The sequence below is a fragment of the Coregonus lavaretus genome, assembly GCF_964263955.1.
Source record: "Coregonus lavaretus genome assembly, contig: HAP1_SCAFFOLD_2068, whole genome shotgun sequence".
In the NCBI taxonomy this organism is placed as follows: Eukaryota; Metazoa; Chordata; class Actinopteri; order Salmoniformes; family Salmonidae; genus Coregonus; species Coregonus lavaretus.
In genome coordinates this window covers 83,779-89,778 of record NW_028159517.1, presented here as the reverse complement: position 1 = coordinate 89,778, position 6,000 = coordinate 83,779, and positions in this window count along the sequence as shown.

Genomic DNA, 6,000 nt, shown 5'->3' with positions numbered 1-6,000 from the left:
TCTAAAATTGATTAAATAGTTTTTTCCCCTCATCAATATACACACAATACCCCATAATGACAAAGCAAAAACAGGTTTTTAGAAATTCTTAGCACATTAAAAATATCACATTTACGTAAGTATTCAGACCCTTTGCTATGAGACTCGAAATTGAGCTCAGGTGCATCCTGTTTCCACTGATCATCCTTGAGATGTTTCTACAACTTGATTAGAGTCCACCTGTGGTAAATTCAATTGATTGGACATTATTTTGGAAAGACACACACCTGTCTAACACACACACGAACACACACACACACACACACACACACATACACACACACACACACACACACACACACACACACACACATACACACACACACACACACACACACACACACACACACACACACACATATATATATATACAGTCATATTATTATTCTGTATTAACACAGATACAGTTAGTTTGAAGAGGTCAGAGGTCAGAGGGGGTGTGGTCTATCCTCTTTTTCTCCTCCCTTTAGGGGTTCCATGTGAGGGGGCAACCGAGACGGAGGCGGACCCCAGCCTGGCAGGCTACCCATGGTTCCACGGGACATTGTCACGCGTACGGGCGGCCCAACTGGTGCTGGCGGGCGGAGCTCGGAGCCACGGGCTGTTTGTGATTCGCCAAAGCGAGACACGGCCGGGGGAGTTCGTCCTCACCTTTAACTTCCAGGGCAAAGCTAAGGTGAGCCAATCACATGCAAGGCAACGCCAAGGTCAGCCAATCCCAGGCTATCTCTTCTTTCTCCCCTTCACATGCACTGATCTTAAATCACAAGATGCCAACTGATGGAAACAGGACAGGATGCCAACAGACTATTTCGAATTTCCCTGTTTAGCCCAGACCATACTATTGATATGGATATTATAGGCATGCAAAGTGTATTGTAGGGTAGGCCAAATCCCAAATTGACCCCTAAGCCCTATGCACTTGTGGAGATCTGAGAGGATTTGATTGGTATAAGCAATATGGTGTAACTTCCACCTAGCCTATCACAGGGCAAGGTGGAGCTATTACCATATTGCTTACACCTGTCAAATCCAGTCAGATCTCTACAAGTGCATAGGGCTTAGGGCTTAGGGGTTGATTTGGGATTGGGTTGTATCCTCTGGTAGAGAGAGGAGTGTTCCTACAAAAACAAAGAGAGTCTCACACTCCATATGTATAAACTCCCAGTAATTTATTAGGTAAAACACCAACATTTCGGCATCACTGTGCCTTCTTCAGGGTGCAGACAGACAGGTCTGTTCCCTTTCCCTCTGGGGCTGCAGACAGACAGGTCTGTTCCCTTTCCCTCTGGGGCTGCAGACAGACAGGTCTGTTCCCTTTCTCTCTGGGGCTGCAGACAGACAGGTCTGTTCCCTTTCCCTCTGGGGCTGCAGACAGACAGGTCTGTTCCCTTTCCCTCTGGGGCTGCAGACAGACAGGTCTGTTCCCTTTCCCTCTGGGGCTGCAGACAGACAGGTCTGTTCCCATGCCCTCTGGGGCTGCAGATAGACAGGTCTGTTCCCATGCCCTCTGGGGCTGCAGACAGACAGGTCTGTTCCCTTTCCCTCTGGGGCTGCAGACAGACAGGTCTGTTCCCTTTCCCTCTGGGGCTGCAGACAGACAGGTCTGTTCCCTTTCCCTCTGGGGCTGCAGACAGACAGGTCTGTTCCCTTTCCCTCTGGGGCTGCAGACAGACAGGTCTGTTCCCATGCCCTCTGGGGCTGCAGACAGACAGGTCTGTTCCCATGCCCTCTGGGGCTGCAGACAGACAGGTCTGTTCCCATGCCCTCTGGGGCTGCAGACAGACAGGTCTGTTCCCATGCCCTCTGGGGCTGCAGACAGACAGGTCTGTTCCCTTTCCCTCTGGGGCTGCAGACAGACAGGTCTGTTCCCATGCCCTCTGGGGCCGCAGGCAGCAGGTCTGTGGCGGTGTGCAGTACAGTACAGGAGGCATGTCACCCTGATGTCCCAATGGTAACGTGATCCCCCAACATCCTGCTGGCCAGTGCTCAGGAAGTCAGGGCTCGTGAACGCCTCCTCTCCTCCTCTCCTCCGGTGTCAGTCTTGGCATTCTGTGGCTTTCCTCCAACAGCTCAGCATTATGTCCTGCTTTCCCCCTCTCTACTCCTCTATCTCTCTCTATATATATATATATATATTAATGTACAGCGTTAGAAGTGAAACTCTACATTGAGTGTACAAAACATTAGGAACACCTGCTCTTTCCCATGACATAGACTGACCAGGTGAATCCAGGTGAAAGCTATGATCCCTTATTGATGTCACCTGTTAAATCCACTTCAATCAGTGTAGATGAAGGAGACATGTTTAAGCCTTGAGACAGTTGAGACATGGATTGTGTCATTCAGAGGGTGAATGGGCAAGACAAAATATTGAAGTGTCTTTGAACAGGGTATGGTAGTACCGGCGCAGTGTGTATCAAGAATGGTCCACCACCCAAAGGACATCCAGCCAACTTGACACAACTGTGGGAGGCATTGGAGTCAACATGGGGCCAGCATCCCTGTGGTCCTCTGTAGCTCAGCTGGTAGAGCACGGCGCTTGTAACGCCAGGGTAGTGGGTTCGATCCCCGGGACCACCCATACACAAAAAAAATGTATGCACGCATGACTGTAAGTCGCTTTGGATAAAAGCGTCTGCTAAATGGAATATTATTATTATTATTATTATTAACGCTTTCGACAACTTGTAGACTCCATGCCCCGACGAATTGAGGCTGTTCTGAGGGGAGGGGCTGCAACTCAATATTAGGAAGGTGTTCCTAATGTTTGGTATACTCAGTGTATATTACTCACAATTCCCTCTGTCTCTCTCTCTCTCTCTCCCCCCCCCCCTCGCCCTCTCCCCTCGCCCTCTCCCCCTCTCCCTCTCTCCTCCCCCCCCTCGCACTCTCCCCCTCCCCCCCCCCTCGCACTCTCCCCTCGCCATCTCCCCCTCTCCCCCCTCTCTCTCCCCTCTCCCTCTCCCTCTCTCCCCCTCTCCCTCTCTCCCCCTCTTTCTTCCCCCCAGCATCTGCGTCTGTCGGTGAATGGTAACGGCCAGTGTCATGTTCATCATCTGTGGTTCCACACCGTGTCAGACATGCTCAGGCACTTCCATGCCCACCCCATCCCTCTGGAGTCAGGGGGCTCCGCTGACATCACACTGCGTTCCTACGTTCAAGTGCAGGGTACCCCCACAGGTACGCCCAACACACACATCAATGGAGGCTGCTGAGGGGAGGACGGCTCATAATAATGGCTGGAACGGAGCGAATGGAAACCATGTGTTTGATGTATTTGATACCATTCCACTATCAAATCAAATGTATTTAAACAGCCCTTTTTTACATCAGCAGATGTCACAAAGTGCTTATACAGAAACCCAGCCTAAAACCCCAAAGAGTGATGTAGAAGCACGAATTCCGCTCCAGCATTACCACGAGCCCATCCTCCCCAATTAAGTTGCCACCAACCTCCTGTGACACATACACCCGCACAGGTACGCCCAACACACCCCCACAGGTACGCCCAACACACCCCCACAGGTACGCCCAACACACCCCCACAGGTACGCCCAACACACCCCCACAGGTACGCCCAACACACCCCCACAGGTACGCCCAACCCACCCCCACAGTTACGCCCAACACACCCCCACAGTTACGCCCAACACCCCCCCACAGGTACGCCCAACACACCCCCACAGGTACGCCCAACACACCCCCACAGGTACGCCCAACACACCCCCACAGGTACGCCCAACCCACCCTCACAGGTACGCCCAACACACCCCAACAGGTACGCCCAACACACCCCCACAGGTATGCCCAACACACCCCCACAGTTACGCCCAACACCCCCCCACAGGTACGCCCAACACACCCCCACAGGTACGCCCAACACACCCCCACAGGTACGCCCAACACACCCCCACAGGTATGCCCAACACACCCCCACAGTTACGCCCAACACCCCCCCACAGGTACGCCCAACACACCCCCACAGGTACGCCCAACACACCCCCACAGGTACGCCCAACACACCCCCACAGGTACGCCCAACACACCCCCACAGGTACGCCCAACACACCCCCACAGGTACGCCCAACACACCCCCACAGGTACGCCCAACACACCCCCACAGGTACGCCCAACACACCCCAACAGGTACGCCCAACACACCCCCACAGGTACGCCCAACACACCCCAACAGGTACGCCCAACACACCCCCACAGGTACGCCCAACACACCCCCACAGGTACGCCCAACACACCCCCACAGGTACGCCCAACACACTCCCACAGGTACGCCCAACACACCCCCACAGGTACGCCCAACACACCCCCACAGGTATGCCCAACACACCCCCACAGGTATGCCCAACCCACACACACATACACCCCTAAACATGAACGTGCACAGCATAGGTTTACATACAGTTGAAGTCGGAAGTTTACGTACACTTAGGATGGAGTCATTAAAACTTGTTTTTCAACCACTCCACAAATGTCTTGTTAACAAACTATCGTTTTGGCAAGTCGATTAGGACATCTACTTTGTGCATGACACATGTAATTTTTCCAACAATTGTTTACAGACAGATTATTTCACTTATAATTCACTGTATCACAATTCCAGTGGGTCAGAAGTTCACATACACTAAGTTGACTGTGCCTTTAAACAGCTTGGAAAATTCCAGAAAATGATGTCATGGCTTTAGAAGCTTCTGATAGGCTAATTGACATATTTTGAGTCAATTGGAGGTGTACCTGTGGATGTATTTCAAGGCCTGCCTTCAAACTCAGTGCCTCTTTGCTTGACATCATGGGAAAATCAAAAGAAATCAGCAAAGACCTCAGAAAAAAATTTGTAGACCTCCACAAGTCTGGTTCATCCTTGGGAGCAATTTCCAAACGCCTGAAGGTACCACATTCATCTGTACAAACAATAGTACGCAAGTATAAACACCATGGGACCACGCAGCCGTCATACCGCTCAGGAAGGAGACGCGTTCTGTCTCCTAGAGATGAACGTACTTTGGTGCGAAAAGTGAAAATCAATCCCAGAACAACAGCAAAGGACCTTGTGAAGATGCTGGAGGAAACAGGTACAATAGTATCTATATCCACAGTAAAACAAGTCCTATATCGACATAACCTGAAAGGCCACTCGGCAAGGAAGAAGCCACTACTCCAAAACCACCATAAAAAAGCCAGACTACGGTTTGCAACTGCACATGGGGACAAATATCATATTTTTTGGAGAAATGTCCTCTGGTCTGATGAAACAAAAATAGAACTGTTTGGCCATAATGACCATTGTTATGTTTGAAGGAAAAAGGGGTTGCTTGCAAGCCGGAGAACACCATCCCAACCGTGAAGCACGGGGGTGGCAGCATCATGCTGTGGGGGTGCTTTGCTGCAGGAGGGACTGGTGCACTTCACAAAATAGATGGCATCATGAGGAAGGAAAATGATGTGGATATATTGAAGCAACATCTCAAGACATCAGTCAGGAAGTTAAAGCTTGGTCGCAAATGGGTCTTCCAAAAGGACAATGACACCAAGCATACTTCCAAAGTTGTGGCAAAATGGCTTAAGGACAACAAAGTCAAGGTATTGGAGTGGCCATCACAAAGCCCTGACCTCAATCCTATAGAAAATCTGTGGGCAGAACTGAAAAAGTGTGTGCGAGCAAGGAGGCCTACAAACCTGACTCAGTTACACCAGCTCTGTCAGGAGGAATGGGCCAAAATTCATCCAACTTATTGTGGGAAGCTTGTGGAAGGCTACCAGAAACGTTTGAACCAAGTTAAACAATTTAAAGGCAATGCTACCAAATACTAATTGAGTGTATGTAACCTTCTGACCCACTGGGAATGTGATGAAAGAAATAAAAGCTGAAATAAATCATTCTCTCTACTATTATTCTGACAATTAACATTCTAAAATAAAGTGGTGATCCTAACTGACCTAAGA